This window comes from Oryctolagus cuniculus, chromosome 5, assembly GCF_964237555.1.
Source record: "Oryctolagus cuniculus chromosome 5, mOryCun1.1, whole genome shotgun sequence".
In the NCBI taxonomy this organism is placed as follows: Eukaryota; Metazoa; Chordata; class Mammalia; order Lagomorpha; family Leporidae; genus Oryctolagus; species Oryctolagus cuniculus.
The window spans coordinates 91,390,906-91,407,903 of NC_091436.1; the positions used below are offsets into that span (position 1 = coordinate 91,390,906).

The window sequence follows — 16,998 nt, forward strand, 5'->3', positions numbered from 1 at the left end:
TGAAGCCAGATGCCAGGAGCTTCTTCCGGGTCTCCCATACGGGTGCAGAGGCCCAAGCATTTGGGCGTTCTTGTACTGCTTTCTCAGGACATTAGCAGAGAGCTGGATCAGAAGTGGAGCAGCTGGGACTAGAACCAGCACCCATATGGGATGCAGAGCCTCAGGTGGAGGCTTAACTTCCTAAGCCACAGCACCAGCATTCGAATCATAGGTATTTTCAAAAATCACTTAAATGATTTTGAAAACAGATTGGCATTAATCCAATAATATGATATGATGATCATACATGCACATGCATATTTGATATTTGATGCTCAGAGGAAAAACATTAAAAGAAATAGACATATTAATATGAGTAAACCTAAGCCTGGTTTTGCACAGGTGAAAATAATGCAGGACAGTGCTTGCATTTAAGGCAAAAATAGAGAAGAAAGCAAAAACCTGAAAACAAGAATTATCTATAAGTTGACTTTAAATTTATTGTTATTCTGAAATATCTAGGCCAGGAATGTTTATATGCATATAAACAATCATTTTCTGATACATGCACAAAATCTATTTAATGGAAAAGTCTTTCCACAAAACAAAACAATATTGCAATAAACGCACAAATGATAGAAAAATAAACCCAACTCCTATCTGTTACCACACAATTGATTGAAGACAGATTACAGACCTTAACATAAAATGTAAACTACAAAACAAGTAGTATATGCTTACCACAAGTGAAATATTTACAGACATGTTAAGATTATAAAATAGGAGAAAACTTATTTAGAGTTATTCATGAAATACAATAAGTAATTGCTTTTTTTGTGGAACTATTTTAGGTTCAGTAAGTGCCATGATGGACAGCCATGGAGTATTCAAGATGTGCAGTGCAGGAAATAAACAAAAAAGTTAGGTACACAACTTTTGAAAATAATAACATTTAAAAAGTAATAGGTAATGAACTCCATGATATGTACAAACTTTCATCCCTCATTTTATTATCATTTCTTTAGAAAGAATAAAGAAAAGTAGAAACTAACATAACTTAATTAAAATAAATATCACCTATTAAGTGCCTTTAATATAAGACAAATTTAATAGCCTAATCTATAAATAAATAAATAAATAAAGTGCTACAAGCTGTTGGGACTTCATGTCAGTCAGGGGTTGGGTTATCTCAAGAATTAAAACATATTTTTCCTATGTTTTGTTTTCTCATGCCCCTTTATGGAATTTTATGTCCAATATCATTAGAAAAAATGAAGTGCAGAATTTTGACTATTTTTATTAAGTAAGGTAACTGCACACAATTCAAACAGAAAGGTTTAAAAAGGGAATGAAAAGATCATATTATAATCAGCCCACAATTTACTTTACTGTTAAGTTTTAAATGATTTATTTTATCTATTTAAAGACAGATTTAGAGTGAGAAAGAGAAATTGTCCATATACTGGTTCACTCCCAAATGACCACAATGGCTACAACTGGGTAAGGCTGAAGCCAAGTGCCTGGAGCTCCACCCTGGTCTCCCATGTGGGTAAGGGTCCCAATTTTTGGGACATTCTCCATTGGAAATGGAGCAGCAGAGATTTGAATTTGTGCTCATATGGGATGCCAGTACAGCAAGTGTTAGCTTAACTCACTGTTGAAAATGCTGGCCCCTACTGTTGATATTTTACGAAGTATTTTGCAAGTCTTTATCTATGCACAGAAATGTATCCATATGCAATCATAATGTATGACTATATATGCTTATACTATTTATAAAATTCTGAAAATTATGTTATTTTTTTCTTTTCTTTTTTTTTAATTTTATTTAATGAATATAAATTTCCAAAGTACAGCTTATGGACTACAATGGCTTCCCCCCACCATAACTTCGCTCCCACCCGCAACCCTCCCCTTTCTCTCTCCCTCCCCCCTTCCATTCACATCAAGATTCATTTTCAATTCTCTTTACATACAGAAGATCAGTTTAGCATATATTAAGTAAAGATTTCAACAGTTTAAAATTCTGCAAATTATGATCAATCATGATTAAATTACAGATAAATGAATGGTTATTAATCAATTAACTACTTATGATTGCATAGTATCTATTCTAGGGAAATATAACTTTTTTTAAAGAATTCTTTCATGATCTACATAAAATTATCTTTTAAAATTGTTTTATTGCCATTACAAATAACGTCAGAATGTACAAAACTTTATAGACTTGTACTTTAAAGTCTGGGGATAATCAAGAAATAGTTTTGTGAGGTGTAACAGAAATAATTTAAGACATGGGCAATTGACCTCAATTGCTGAAGCTTCTTTTGGATAATTGTATATACGTGAGTGTGGTGGGGGGGATAGGGTCATGAGAATCTACAGTAAGTGAATTTCTCCTTTTCTTATAATTTTCTCTGTTTTTCTTGAACTGGTGAGATGTGTTGAAAATGGACATCAGGAAACTTTCAGTTTCTGGTTTCACAGGTAAGGAGGTTGGAAGTAACCACTCTGTCTTAACAAGAAGTACAAAGCTAAAAAGACTGAAACCCAGTGATTCTTGCAGGATATGTGGGAGAGATGAGGATATCAGGTGAACCTCAACACTCAAGACTTGTGAATTCCGCAGTCAAGCTTATCAGAACAGCGCTTCCATAGTGGATAATGACAGCCGGAAGCAGTGTCGAGGTAGAAAGATCTGAAATGTAATATGAAAACTGTTGTAGACTTAGAGTGCACAAATGTCAGTGTTGAAAACTAACAGGTGCAGCCATCAGCAGGAGAGGGGGAGAATGCACTTCTAGGATATTTATCTCCAAGATCTCAAGAGGTAAATATCAGAGAAAAATCTCTTCTTTATCTTCTGGTAGGGGGAGGAAAAAGAGCTACTTTAAAATACTCCAGAGTATTCTTGTCTTCCTAAGAAAACTTCCTTCAGGAAGGAAAGAGTGAATAAGTGACCAAATGCCTGGAGCATTATCAGAGCCTAACTGACCTGCAAATACGCAAGTGCCAGCTCCAGTCAGTTCCTGTCGTCCATGTTGAAGAAAAAATACCCAAGTCCAGCATGCTCTGGCTTTTGAATGCCATCTGAGAGGGAGAATAAAAGACTGAGGGACACTCCTGGAGCTCACAGACCACATCACACAGTGAAGAGAGAACTCAGGAGGCTTGCATAGCCTTGGCAGCTCGTGACAAGAGCCTTGGGTGATCACTGACATCATAAATAAGAGTTTCAATTGTTAAATCAACAACAGGAGTCACTGTGCACTTACTCCCCATGTAGGATCTCTGTCTTTAATGCATTGTACTATGTGAATTAATGGTATAACTAGTACTCAAACAGTACTTTATACTTTGTATGTCTGTGTGGGTGCAAACTGTTGAAATCTTTACTTCGTGTATACTAAGTTGATCTGTATGTAAAGATAATTAAAAATGAATCTTAATGAAGAATGGGATGGGAGAGGGAGTAGGAGTTGGGATGGCTTGTGGGTGGGAGGGTGTTTATGGGGGAAAAATTCTCTATAAACCAAAAGTTGTGCTTTCAAAATTTATATTTATTAAATAAACATTTTCTAAAACAAAAAAGATATTAAAATCCTCAAAGAAAATCCTTGAGATTTTTGACAGCTTATGGTAAAACAATTAACCAAAAAAAGGTGAAGTTGAGCTGTAAGAAATTTTTTTTTATTTGACAGATAGAGTTAGACAGTGAGAGAGAGAGACAGAGAGAAAGGTCTTCCTTCCATTGGTTCATCCCCCAAATGGCCGCTATGGCCAGAGCTACGCCAATCCAAAGCCAGGAACCAGGTCCTTCTTCCTGGTCTCCCATGTGGGTGCAGGGGCCCAAGCACCTGGGCCATCCTTCACTGCCTTCCCGGGCCATGGCAGAGAGATGGACTGGAAGAAGAGCAACCAGGACTAGAATCTGGCACCCATATGGGATGCAGGACCCACAGGAGGAGGATTAACCAAGTGTGCCACAGCGTTGGCTCTTGTAATAAAATTTTATTTTTTTTCTTTAATTTGCAAGGAAAGAAACAATGAGGCAAATCACAGGATGAGAGAAAATATATGGCCACAAAGGATTTTTATTCAAATATATAAGCCAGACTTAAAACTCAATAGACAGTGGCCAAATAGGAAACAGGTAAAAGATCTGGACACACACCTTGCAAAAGTACATTTCAGAAAAGTTAAACAGATTTAGGCAATTACAATGCTTTACAATGCTAGTTGGATGTAAAGTTTCTACTTTCTAAAGAAATTAAGCATAAGTATTATTTGACCCATCCATTTCATCTGCATATTTATCCAAGAAGTATGAAAATATATGTCCACCTAAATGGTCATGCATGAAGGGACAATGCCTTAATTTACTATAGCCTGCCCTTATCAATCCATGAATGTATCAGTACATTTTGATATACAACAAAAATATATTTAGCAACAAAATGAAACAAAGTACTCATACACAGGCAAATATTAAAATAAATGTGCTGAGTGAAATAAACCAGGCACAAAATGAATATATTCTATAAGACTGTATTTATATAAAATGAAAATAAATATATACTAATAAAGTCAAATCAACAATACTGAGCCAGGATGAAAGGAAGGGAGATTACAAAAGGAAAATAGAGTATTTGCAGGGTGGTGGAAATATTTTGCATTGCAAGTTTGGTGTTGGCGCATGAAGATATATGATGTCAAAACTTATTGACTTACACATAGTTTATTGATATTTAATAAAGTTGATAAGAAATGAAGTCAGTACAAATATTAACTGAAGTAAACATGACCAAAGAAACTAAAGAAAAACCTTTAGGGATATGATGATTGAAATGACAACAACAGCCTCCGTTCCAAGAAGAGCCTGTACTGTTTACTCAGAGAAGGGCTGTTGGTCTTGCTGGAGGGAGATGCGTGAGAGTGGACTGAACTGATGCTCACGTATGCTGCGATCCTCAGTGTCCTCTACTTTTCCCAGTGTGACTCCTTCTGCCCTTCCCACAGAGGCCATCCAATAACTCATCATCCCCCTTCAGAAAATTCTTTCCTGTCACAGTTGAACTTTCATCACATAGAAAAATAAGGCCATTTGGGATACACTTGGCCTTGAAATGCCTAAAATGGCAAACAAGGGCCTTCTTAATCTGGTCTGACTTACTTCTCCAGAATTATTTCTCAGAACATCACACTCCAGCCTCCTCTTGCTGCTCTCTCTGCACAACATCTCCATTCTTTGTTTACATTTTTCTTGTCATCCTCATATTATCTCCCTGTAAATGTATGCACATGTTGCAAGGTTCAGTCCAGAACTGCTCTATGTAACCATACTGATATCTAAGCCAGAATTAATCACTCACTACAATGTGATTCCATTGCAGTACATACATTTTTTATAACTGACTATGCATGTCTATTTTGTTTGTTTCCAATGCTTCAAGAGAGCATCAGATGGATTATTTCTTGCTTATCTTATGATTTTAATAATGTCATGATCTTATACACTTAATATATATTAAAGTAAATTAATAACTTTAATATTTTAAAGTCTAACTTCATGTTTATTCTGTAATTTAATTCCTCACACAAACATTTGAACACTTCTCAGTCAACTTAGAAGCCAGAGTCCCAAATCCAAGCCATTTTCTAGGAGACCTAGGTATAGAATGGCATGAGATTCGTCTAAAGCCCCATAGTAGGTGTCAGAGAGTGTATAAAAAGCAATGAGGAACAGACATGCCCTTGTGAGCCAGACAGATCATCAATAGCTGAGTCAATCAGTAGAAACTAAGACCAGGTATAGAAGAGCTGTTAACGCAAGGACACCAGAACAGCAATAGTAAATTCTTACCTGCAGCTTAGAGTCAAACTTACTTGTTCCCCCAATTTGAAGAATTATGCCCAATGTTCCTTTGACAAGCAAAGTGGCTTCTATAGTGGGCATGGAAAAAGCTGTTATGTGTTCCCTAAAATCTTGAGTAGAAATCCTATGAGACAATTGTTACATAGGAAGATATTAAAAATTAAATCATCTAAGTTTTGATAAATAATGTAACTGAAACTTAAAGTAAGACTTATAATAGCAATTCAATAATGTTCCCTCTGCTAATTTACAACGTTTTGATTTGCTAACTGAGCCTTGTCCATGAAGAAGTACGCAAAAATAGATGAAGATTCAGGAGAGCATTTGTCTATGTAACTAAATGATATGAATATTTCAAATATGGTGGAAGAAATCTCTATACAGCAGACTAAGAACACATCATTAGACTGCAATTGCAGCAGGGTAATGAACAATGGGAAATGCATTTCTGATGTTCGGGTGAAAGTATGGTACCTACCTAGGTGCAAGTATTCACAACTCAAGCCAACAAATGTATGCCCACTCCTATTTGGTCTTGACTGAAGGGATCTTAAAGACACGTGGCTTGTTCCTTGAGGTTCCATTAATTTCCTTACACTTGGACATCTTGGACGATATTCTTTTTACCTCTTGGTTCCTGGAATTTCCCTTTGTTTCTTGATTCCATTTTTCCTACTCCAAAGACTCTTCCTTCTCAGGAACCATTTACTAGTGAAGTGATAAGTAGCTTCTGGGGTGCATTATGTGATTAAAGTATATTTATTCATGTGGTCCTGTCTGCAGAAATTGGTCTTTCTCAAGGCAAATCAACTTTGCTTATGAAAATTGTGAACGATTTTACATAATCCGTTTTTCCTCCATTGCTGATACATTATCTACTCTAAGATGATATGGTAAATTATCAGGATTCTCTTCTGATTATTCATGGGTTCTTAAATCTTGTTATATCCATGATACCAAGCGTCCAACACTCAGGATGTAAAAGGCTCATGGTATGTATTCAAACAGTAGCATGTTCTTTGCTTTGGGTGATTCTTTTCTGCTGAAAGTCACGGGACACACCAATGTTACTGATATGTTAATTTCTTTTAGGTTTCATAAAGCAAATGTACTCATTACATGTCTCACAGAGAACTTCACTATCTTGGAAGAAAACACTAGGTAAAACCCAGTGAAGGGTCTTGTAATAGTGCCTTGGCATTTCCAATAACTATCTCCTGGTGTTATTTTTGCCATTACATTTGCCCAAATACTTTCTAACTAAAAGTACTTTTATAAGATTTGACCATGTAAAATTCTAATATATTACTTGTTTTCACTCACAAAAGCATACCTATGTCAGCAAAATACTACTCTCTCTCTTTTTTTTTTTTTTAAAGATTGATTGATTGATTGATTTGAAAGTCAGAGTTACACATAGAAGGAGAGGCAGATAGAAAGAGTGGTCTTCCATTCACTGGTTCACTCCCCAATTGGCCACAATGGCCAGAGCTGAGCAGATCTGAAGCTAGAAGCCAGGAGCTTCTTCTGGGTCTCCCACATGGGTGCAGGGGCCCAAGGACTTGGGCCATTTTCTACTGCTTTCCTAGGCCAAAGTGGAGAGCTGGATCAGAAGTGGAGCAGCCGGGACTTGAACTGGTGCCCAAATGGGATTCTGGCACTGCAGGCAGTGGCTTTACTGGCTACACCATAGTGCCAACCCCCAAAAATACTACTCTTAATGTTAACGGATTCCTTCTATCTTCTCTCAGTTTCACCATTTCTTCCTCTTTACTCCTAATTTCTTCTGACTTCTAGTACCTCAAAACTCCTGATTGTTCATTTCTCTGTGTCTTGAGACACAAAACCATTTGTTTCTTTCTGCTCATTAGTGATGTTTCTTGGAATCAGTAATTGGCCTCCAGTCACCAGTGAGAGAAAAACCCACACTTGTTTTGCTTAGAGTTACCATACAGGGCCATTCCATATTCCTTATTCAGCCTGTAGTTGATCTTTTTGGGCCCAGCACCATAAGTATATACATAGTACAAAATTTTCTTACCTATGCCACCTAAGTAGCTATGAAGGAGAGCACTGAAAGTAGTAGGTATTAAAGAAAATCAGTAAATTTTCCATTTTTTCAGTCGGTTTTATAGTTGGAGAAAAATATATACTTATTCCTCCAACACTCAAACCACATTTCTCCAGAGATAATCATGTTACTTAGATTTTTTTTTTTCTTTTCACTCTCTATGAATCAGTAAGGCCCATATTCAGATGACCTTATAAAAATGCACATAAAATAAAGATCTTCTGCAACACAGTAGGCCATAGAGTCAATTATGGTTAATCTCTGACCTCACAGGGTAATGTGTTTTGAAGATGAATTATATATTTCTCTTTAATTTTCTTCTTCCAAACATGGGGTTTCTATGTGTTTAAAATTTCGTCACAAGCAGGCCTCATATTTCAGTTCAATTATATAAATTTAAATAAAATTTGAGAGTTTTTACCATAAAAAGTTTTGAATGCCCCTCAGCTTTATTTTTATTTTTATTTTTTTAAATACAAGCAACAGGTCAAGCTGTCTCCAACTGAACCATGTCTAAGTAATTCTGGCTCTTTCTCTCTTTGTTACTGCTTGGCAAGCTTAAGGCTCCAAGGTCAGGTCAAGGCCTTGTCTTTCCAAAGTATGATGGAGCGCGAGGTCCAGCCTCTCCTTTACTCCCTTCCAGACTGTTAAGAGTTTCTTTTCTTCAGTGTAGCCAGATGGACTTTTTTATATCCTGTGCACAGGACTAAGTTTGGATTCGATTTTTCAAGATGAATCCAAGTTTAACCTCTCAGTGTTAAGGAATCTTTCCACTGCAACTTTTTCCCAACCACTTTTGTACATTGAAAATGTCTCCATAATTGTTTTTTAAAACATGATTGCCTCATCCAAACCTCCTCCTGTGCTATCTATGTCTGCTGAAAATTAATATATAACACCCAGAGACAGAATTATACATGGATTACAGCTTAGTTAAAATTAAAGCAAAGTGAATTTGAAGAATATATGTTATGTGGGAAACACATCGGCAATTATGGAAAGCAAAAGAAAATGAAACAACATTCTTAGTGCTTTCGATTTTCCTAAGTGAGGAGAAAATACGTCTCATCCTGGTTCTACCTGCAATCTACTAGCTAGAGTATTTGTGTGACATGCCTGGGATTGCCTTATAGAATTGATAAGCAGAAAGTGGTGCTGTTCAAATAATACTCTCAGTAGATCCTGCTTTGTTTTACGGTTTTACACTTAAAGGTGGAATTGGGATTCTGTAAATGAGCTTAAGTGAATACTGAGGATATTAACATAAACAGAGAAGGGCCACTGTATGTGAAATAGAGGTTTCCCAGTTCATTGTGTAATGGTTTCTCTGTGGGACTTTATCAACACAGGCCTGGGATGGAACCTCATGGGCTACCTATACTTAGGCTGCAATGGAGTAAAAATTCACTTCTTTGCCCAAACAGCCACATTTGAGCAAATGGCTTTTTACAACCAAGACAGAAACAGCATGTTTTCTCAGCCCCCTGACTATGTCAATTATATTCTGAGCACCCTTCTCTCACTTTAAAAATGTGAGCTGAGGAAGGCATCAGCATTGGTCATTTTGGTAATTTGTCATGCTGATATGTAAACTCAATATGTTAATTGTTCCAAAGAGATTTGGATTTTAAACTTTATTTCTTTTGATGGATTGAAAGAGTTTTAAAATAAATAATTTAATAAATTAGAAACTAAGTAGTAGAAGTTTCAGAGGGAAGGGGCTTTCCTGCCAAAATACTAAGGCTCTCCAGAATGACAGAACCCCTTAATTTTTGGATTGACACACATTCATTAAAAATAAATTACTGTTCCCATCTGGTCTGACTCATTTGATGGGAACAAGAAGTTCCTTTGGAAGTACAAATAGATAGGGGGAAGGGAGCGCAAAGAGAAGGGAGGCATGGGACTGGCCTTGTGCAATGTTTTAGGTCTCAAAACCACACATATAATTTTATGTAGGAGGAAACTACAAAAAAGTTCATGAAGAATGCATGTTGTAAAAATGTGTGGATTTCAACATTTTTCACACCAAAACAAATCTGTCGTTTAATTCCATTTTCCACAAAAATTTTAAAACACCCATATAATTAAAATATTGCAAGTAGAAAAACTTTGAAACAGTCATATAATTAAAATATTCGAAGTAGAAAGTCAGTAGGCTCATCTATGTGTCAAAATATTTATTGCCTGGGTTACCACACAAACCAATTTAATTTTCCTCAATCAATCTCAAAAATAGCTTCTGTTCCAGTATTAAGTGGTGAATTATTAAAGAAATAAAAGTATTCTATTACTTTTCTATGTCCATTCTCAGTTACCTTTGCCAAAGCAGTGGTCAGATTCATGAAAACTTAATTAAAGTGTAAATTATGGTAGTAGGCACATTTGAAATAAGTAGCCTTGAATGTCTTCCTTTTTCTAAGCCCTCTTTATAGATTGCATGTTATAATATGTAACCAAAGAAGAAGGTCATGGCCATGGAGAAAAGAAAAAAAAGTGTGTGTATATAGGTTCACATGTGTATAGAAGTATAATCTTTTAAATATCATAGCAGATTAAAATATTATACATCAAGTTTTAGTTAAAATTCTTTGTGCAAGGAAAATTTAATATCAGTTTTTATGGTCAGGAAAGCACAATACTCATTCGCTTCTCAGTTTCTTAAATTAGCTTCTATTCCCTCCTTACTCTCTAGCCTTTATAGACCGATAAAATATACTTGTCTTGGCAGAATTTACATAGATTATTTTCTCTATTTTTTAAGTGTGTAATGCAGGAATTTATTTTTTAAACATATGTATATATAATGAATTGAATTAACACATAAATACATTGCATTTAACTTTATACATGATTTTTCTGATAAGCAGTCTTAAACTGGGGTACTAAAATGAGGTTTCCATTGAGTAGATGTTTTTAATTCTCTCTGTCATCATATTTCAAGGGGAAAAGTTCATGAATGATAAGCCAAAGAGGTTTGCCAATTCTGACAACATATTTTTTTTTGTTTTATAGATGAAGTAGGAAAGGAATTATGCACTTACTTTGTTTATTTCTTTTAAATATGACTTTTTCTCTGAGAAAGACCATACGAGACAATCATTAATACATGTGTGACAGGAAGTTTGAGTGTGGGATCAAGTGGAAAATTCGGATGACATAGAAAATTATTTTCTTAATGCAATTTTATCTAAATACTGTTTTTAAATCCTGTTCTGGATTTGAACAGTAGATCTCAACTTGGTTTAAATTAGCACTAATACTTGTGGAGTGTGATAATAAGTTCAACATACCCAGAAATCTTTTACTTTCGGGATCATGCATCATATAAAAAACCAAAGCCAAGTTCTAATCTATAAAGAAGATATTCTTATTTAATTTTGGTTCCAAGCTATCTTCACTACAGCCAGGCAATATTTCCTTCCAAGGGGCTTCAAGGATACCACAGACTTAATGTTTTATAACATAGCTATGTGTCTATATGTACAGTTCATAATCCACAAACCAATATTGCTTATTTTAAATCAGAGTTTTTGAAATGGACTCAAGGAGAAAATGTGCCTACAGATGTTTGGCTGGTTGCTTAGTCAGCATTTTCTAGGGGTAATATTTTAACTGAATATCACCAATCAAGCTGTAGTCATCTGCTTAAGACAGTTATGCATTCAATATGGTTAGAATATCCTGAGATAATCAGTCTCTCAGGACCTGGTTTACATAAACCCAACTCATAAGAGACTTAGGAGTCACACTCAGTCTCTATTCTGAAGCTAATCTGGCTTTCCTCTTGGCAAACAAAGAGCCACCTCATAGATTTTTTTAACTTTTTTTTAAAACTTTTATTTAGTAAATATAAATTCCCAAAGTACAGTTTATGGATTACAATGGCTTCCCCCCCAATAACTTCCCTCCCACCAGCACCCCTCCCATCTCCCGCTCTGTCTCCCATTCCATTTACATCAAAATTCATTTTCAATTATCTTTATATACAGAAGATCAGTTTAGCATATATTAAGTAAATATTTCATCGGTTTGCACCCACACATAAACACAAAGTGTAAAATACCGTTTCAGTACTAGTTAGAGCATTAATTCACATTGAACAACACATTAAGGGCAGAGATCTACATAAGGAGTAAGTACACAGTGACTCCTGTTGTGGACTTAACAAATTGACACTCTTGTTTAAGGCATCAGTAATCTCCCTAGACTCTAGTGATGAGTTGCCAAGGCTATGGAAGCATTTTGAGTTTGCCGACTTCAATCTTATTTAGACAGTCATAGTCAAAGTGGAAGTTCTCTCCTCCCTTCAGAGAAAGGTACCTCATCCTTCTTTGATGGCCCATTCTTTCTACTGGGATCTCACTCGCAGGGATCGTTCATTTAGGTGTGGTTTTTTTTTTTTTTTTTTTTTTTTTTTTTGGCAGAGTGTCTTGGCTTTCCATGTCTGAAATACTCTCATGGGCTCTTCAGCTGGATCTGAATGCCTTAAGGGCTGATTCTGAGGCCAGAGTGCTGTTTAGGACATCTGCCATTCTATGAGTCTGCTGAGTATCACACTTCCCATGTTGGATTGTTATCTCACTTTTTTAGCAGACACTAGTCTTGTTTATGTGATCCCTTTGACTCTTAGACCTATTAGTATGATCAGTTGTGAACAGAAATTGATCACTGGGACTAGTGAGATGGCATTGGTACATGCAATTTTGAAGGGATTGTATTGGAATCCCCTGGCACATTTCTAGCCTCACCATTTGGGGCAAGTCCGACTGAGCATGTCCCAAATTGTATATCTCCTCCCTCTTTTTTTCCCACTCTTATATTTAACAGGGATCACTTTTCAGTTAAATTTAAGCACCTAAGAATAATTGTGTGTTAATTACAGAGTTCAACCAATAGTATTAAGTAGAACAAAAAATACTAAAAGGGATAAAGTATGAAGTTGTTCACCAACAGTCAGGACAAGGGCTGATCAAGTCACTGTTTCTCATAGTGTCCATTTCACTTTAACAGGTTTCCTTTTTGGTGCTTGGTTAGTTGTCACCAATCAGGGAGAACATATGGTATTTGTCCCTTTGGGACTGGCTTATTTCACTCAGCATGATGTTTTCCAGATTCCTCCATTTTGCTGCAAATGACCGGATTTCATTGTTTTTGACTGCTGTATAGTAGTCTATAGAGTGCATGTCCCATGATTTCTTTATCCAGTCTATTGTTGATGGGCATTTAGGTTGATTCCAGGTCTTAGAATTTTATGCTAGATTTTCATAGTTCTGAAATGCTCTATCTTCAGATTTGCGCTTCCGTCAATCTTGGTAAAACACCACTGCCTTAGAGAAAGCCTGCCCTGCTGCCCTACATTGGATTTCTTTTTTTTTCTTAAAATTTATTTATTTATTTGAAAGGCAGAATTACATCAAGGCAGGGGGAGAGAGAGAGAGAGAAAGGATCTTCCATCTACTCATTCACTCCCCAAATGGCTGCAATGACTGGAGCTGGGCCAATCCGAAGCCAGGAGCCAGGAGCTTCTTCCTGGTCTCGCACATGGGTGCAAGGGTCCCAGGACTTGAGATTTTCCACTGTTTTCCCAGGTGCATTAGGTGGATCTGTCCTTAATGTGTTGTACTAGGCAGATTAATGGTAAAACTAGTATTCAAACAGTACTTTATACTTCGTGTCTGTGTGAGTGCAAACTGTTGAAATCTCTGTTTTTTCAATCTGCTTTACTTTTCTATAAGCACTTAGTGTTTCTGAAATTCTGTTATTTATTCAATTCTACCCAGGTATCCATTTTCCCCTGAAAATAAGTGTGAGTGTACATAAAAATTCATAAAATTCAGAGATGTAACTAACAACAGAAAGGTGATCTCAGAGCCATTCAAGCAGAGAGATTGTACTGGCTTGGCCTCTTTCCTAAAAGCACAGCAAAACATATCTTAGACATGAACAAAAGAGTTACAGTACACGTTGCTTATGAAGGTATGATAATAAAACGCAGTGTTACAATCAAAGTCTAACTGTACAAATGATTAAGGCTTTCCAGAAATGCATGTCAGTAAAATGTATGAAAACTATAGTCTTCCATTTTAAAAGGATGTAAAAGAAACATGCTTAGATAACTTATCAAATAGTAGAATAAATCAGAGATAAAAGTGTTCAGGAATGAGGCGACGAAAAAAATAGTAAATTTGCAGCATTGGCTGCTGAAACCATTTGGGGAGTCACCTAGCAGATGAAAAATCACACTCTCTGTCCCTTCACCTCCTTCTCTTTCTTTTTTCCTTTGTCACTCCACCTTTCAAATAAATAAATATTTTTAAACATTGTCTTTCAATTCCATTTTTCCATCAACATTTGGAAGGAGCCTCATCAACACCATACATAGTGCTTTAGGAGAAGTATAAGACATTGCATAACAAACTTAAAATAATCATAAATTAAACTGTAAAAGTTAAAAAAAAAACTAAAACTACAAAACTTACAGAAAAACAGAGAATATAAAATCTTTGTGGTCTTAGAGATCTGTGTTGTGGTGTAGTAGGTAAAGCTGCCACCGGCAATACTGGTATAACAGACGTGCATTGATTTGTATCCTAGCTGCTGCACTACCCACCCAGTTCCCTGCTAATGAGCCTGGGAAAGAAATGGAAGACAGCTCATGTAAGGGATCCAGAAGAATCTCTTCGCTACTGGCTTCGACTTGACCCACTCCCAAGTATTGTGGCCTTTGGGGTAAAGAACCAGCAGATGGAAGATCTCTATCTTTCTCTTTTTGTAATTCCACATTCAAGATAAATAAATAAAAAAACCAGTTTGTGATCTCAGGTTAGACAAAGTTTTTAAAGGCACAATCTATAAAATAAAAAATACTGGTATATTGGACTTTTTATCATTAAAACTTCTGTTCAAATTACACTGTCACATTAATAAAAAGACAAACTACAGAATGTAGGAAGATTTGTAGAACAAATGAGAAAACTTCAAATACGTTGTGAATACTAGCATGTCAAAAATCACAAAATCATTTAGTTTCAAAATGCAATGATGTACGACTTGAAAAGTCAATGAAGGGAAAATCAGCCATAAATATACACTTATTCTATGTTTTGTACATCATCTATACATCAGGTTACCAAATATTTAATGAAGTGATGTTTCTCTTTTTTAGAAGTTTTCCAGTTACATATTAAAAATAAATAATATAATTAGAATATCACACTTTCACAAGTGTTAATGAATTATCCAAATGGACAATGATCAATGACTGCTAATCCCACAACACAGAGAGAAATGCAGACCTCGTGTATTTGCTGATGCATACAAATAACTGAAACTGCCTTGCCAAAAAAAATAAATAAATAAAACTGAACTTGAATCTTATTGAGTCTCTTTCATCAGTCTTAGGCTACTCAGGAGGGAGAAGCCACAAATATTTTGGACAAGAATTTAATATAAGGAATTATTAGCTATGCCACAGGGTTGGTATAATGAAGAATGGCATCCTATGAGATAAAGATAATTCCAAAGAGTAGAGAAGTGGCAACTACAGGGGACAGCCACTGACACTATGGCTGAGACAGAACTCCCAAGGTGGGGACAGATGCGGAAGCAATACTCAGATGAGGATGAGACCTAGGCCTCAATGGAAAGGGCATGCCGGAGGGCCGCTGAACAGCCAATTCATTGAGCTGTCATTTGGAGAGACATGCTGAGATTCTGTTCTCTGGACTGTAGGGGAAGCTGTTGAAGAGCAAACTCCACACAAGAGGATTTCACAGGGAAATAAATCATCCCTAGGATGGATGAAGAAACTGTGCAAGAGGAGTGCTGTGCCCTGGAACTCACAATAAAGCTGCTCAAATAGGTACCAGGGAAGCAATCTATAGGCAAGTATCGTGTGCTGCTGGCCACCTTGCTCACAGAAAACTGCCTGAGGAGCACACTGCAGTCAGTAGGCAAAATCCAGGATCTTCACTACATCACCAAAGAGCAATGTTTTAGTAACATAATAAGATATTATAGGGTGAACTGGAAATTGAGGCAGAATGGATTGATAATAAGCAAACTTCTACTAGGTTCCAGTAAGGGGAAACACAAGGGGCAAAAAACCAGGTTCATCTCATGGATAAAACCAGAAAACTTTTAAAAATGAGGAGGGGTGCAAACTGAAATACAAAGCTAATCAACAGGTGTCCCGTGCCTTGGCATAGGTTCATCCTCTACCTCTGGCGCTGGCATCCCATATGTGCGCCGGTTCTAGTCCCGGCTGCTCCTCTTCCAATCCAGCTCTCTGCTATGGCCTGGAAAAGCAGTAGAAGATGGCCCAAGTGCTTGGGCCCCTGCACCCATGTGGGAGACCCGAAAGAAACTCCTGGCCCCAGGCTTTGGATTGGCGCAGCTCCAGCTGTTGCGGCCATGTGGGGGAGCGAACCAACGGAAGGAAGACTATTTTCTCTGTCTTTCCCTTTTACTGTCTGTAGCACTACCTCTCAAATAAATAAATAAAATCTTAAAAAAAAAGACCAAAGCTAATTGACAGTACCAGATAGAGATTTGATGATATAAACACATTTTTTCCAAAGTGTGACATTGCTAGTAGATCATGTCTCTTAAGTTCTTTTCTTTTTGAATTGAATCCTGAAATACTTTTATATCAAGTGGTATAATATCTTATACTTTCCTCAATATAATTATGCAAAGAAAGGGAATGGATGGAGCTAGAATGGAATTAAGGTTGCTAAGGACAAATTATTGCTGACACTCAGTGACAGGAACATGAGGGGCTCATTAGACTATATACACTTTTGTACAAGTTTGAAATTTTCCATAAGAAGGAGTTATAAATAACTACTTGAAATGTTGATACAAGATACTGAATATTCTATTCTTGGCAGCTCTCCTATTATAGGAAAATGTGCAAACTTCTTGTAGGTCAACTTGAGGAGAAAAGATATATGTGCACACTTATCAATGAAAAAGGATTATAAGACAATACCTTGTTCAACTGTATATAAATTTCTTTATAAGTATGTCTGAAATGGACACATATTTCAAGGAATATATTATTAAAATT

General features: G+C 36.3%; 1 long non-coding RNA gene across 1 annotated transcript in view; it reads right to left on the reverse strand.

The window, feature by feature from the left end:
* Window positions 1-4,647: 4,647 nt before the first annotated feature.
* LOC127493014 (uncharacterized) overlaps window positions 4,648-16,998 on the reverse strand; it is a 38,013-nt gene continuing 25,662 nt past the window's right edge. The window contains exons 2-3 of the long non-coding RNA XR_007922899.2: window positions 5,843-5,978; window positions 4,648-5,264 (exon numbers count right to left, since the gene is read on the reverse strand). This is a non-coding gene — a long non-coding RNA (uncharacterized lncRNA). The remainder of the gene's footprint in view (window positions 5,265-5,842; window positions 5,979-16,998) is intronic.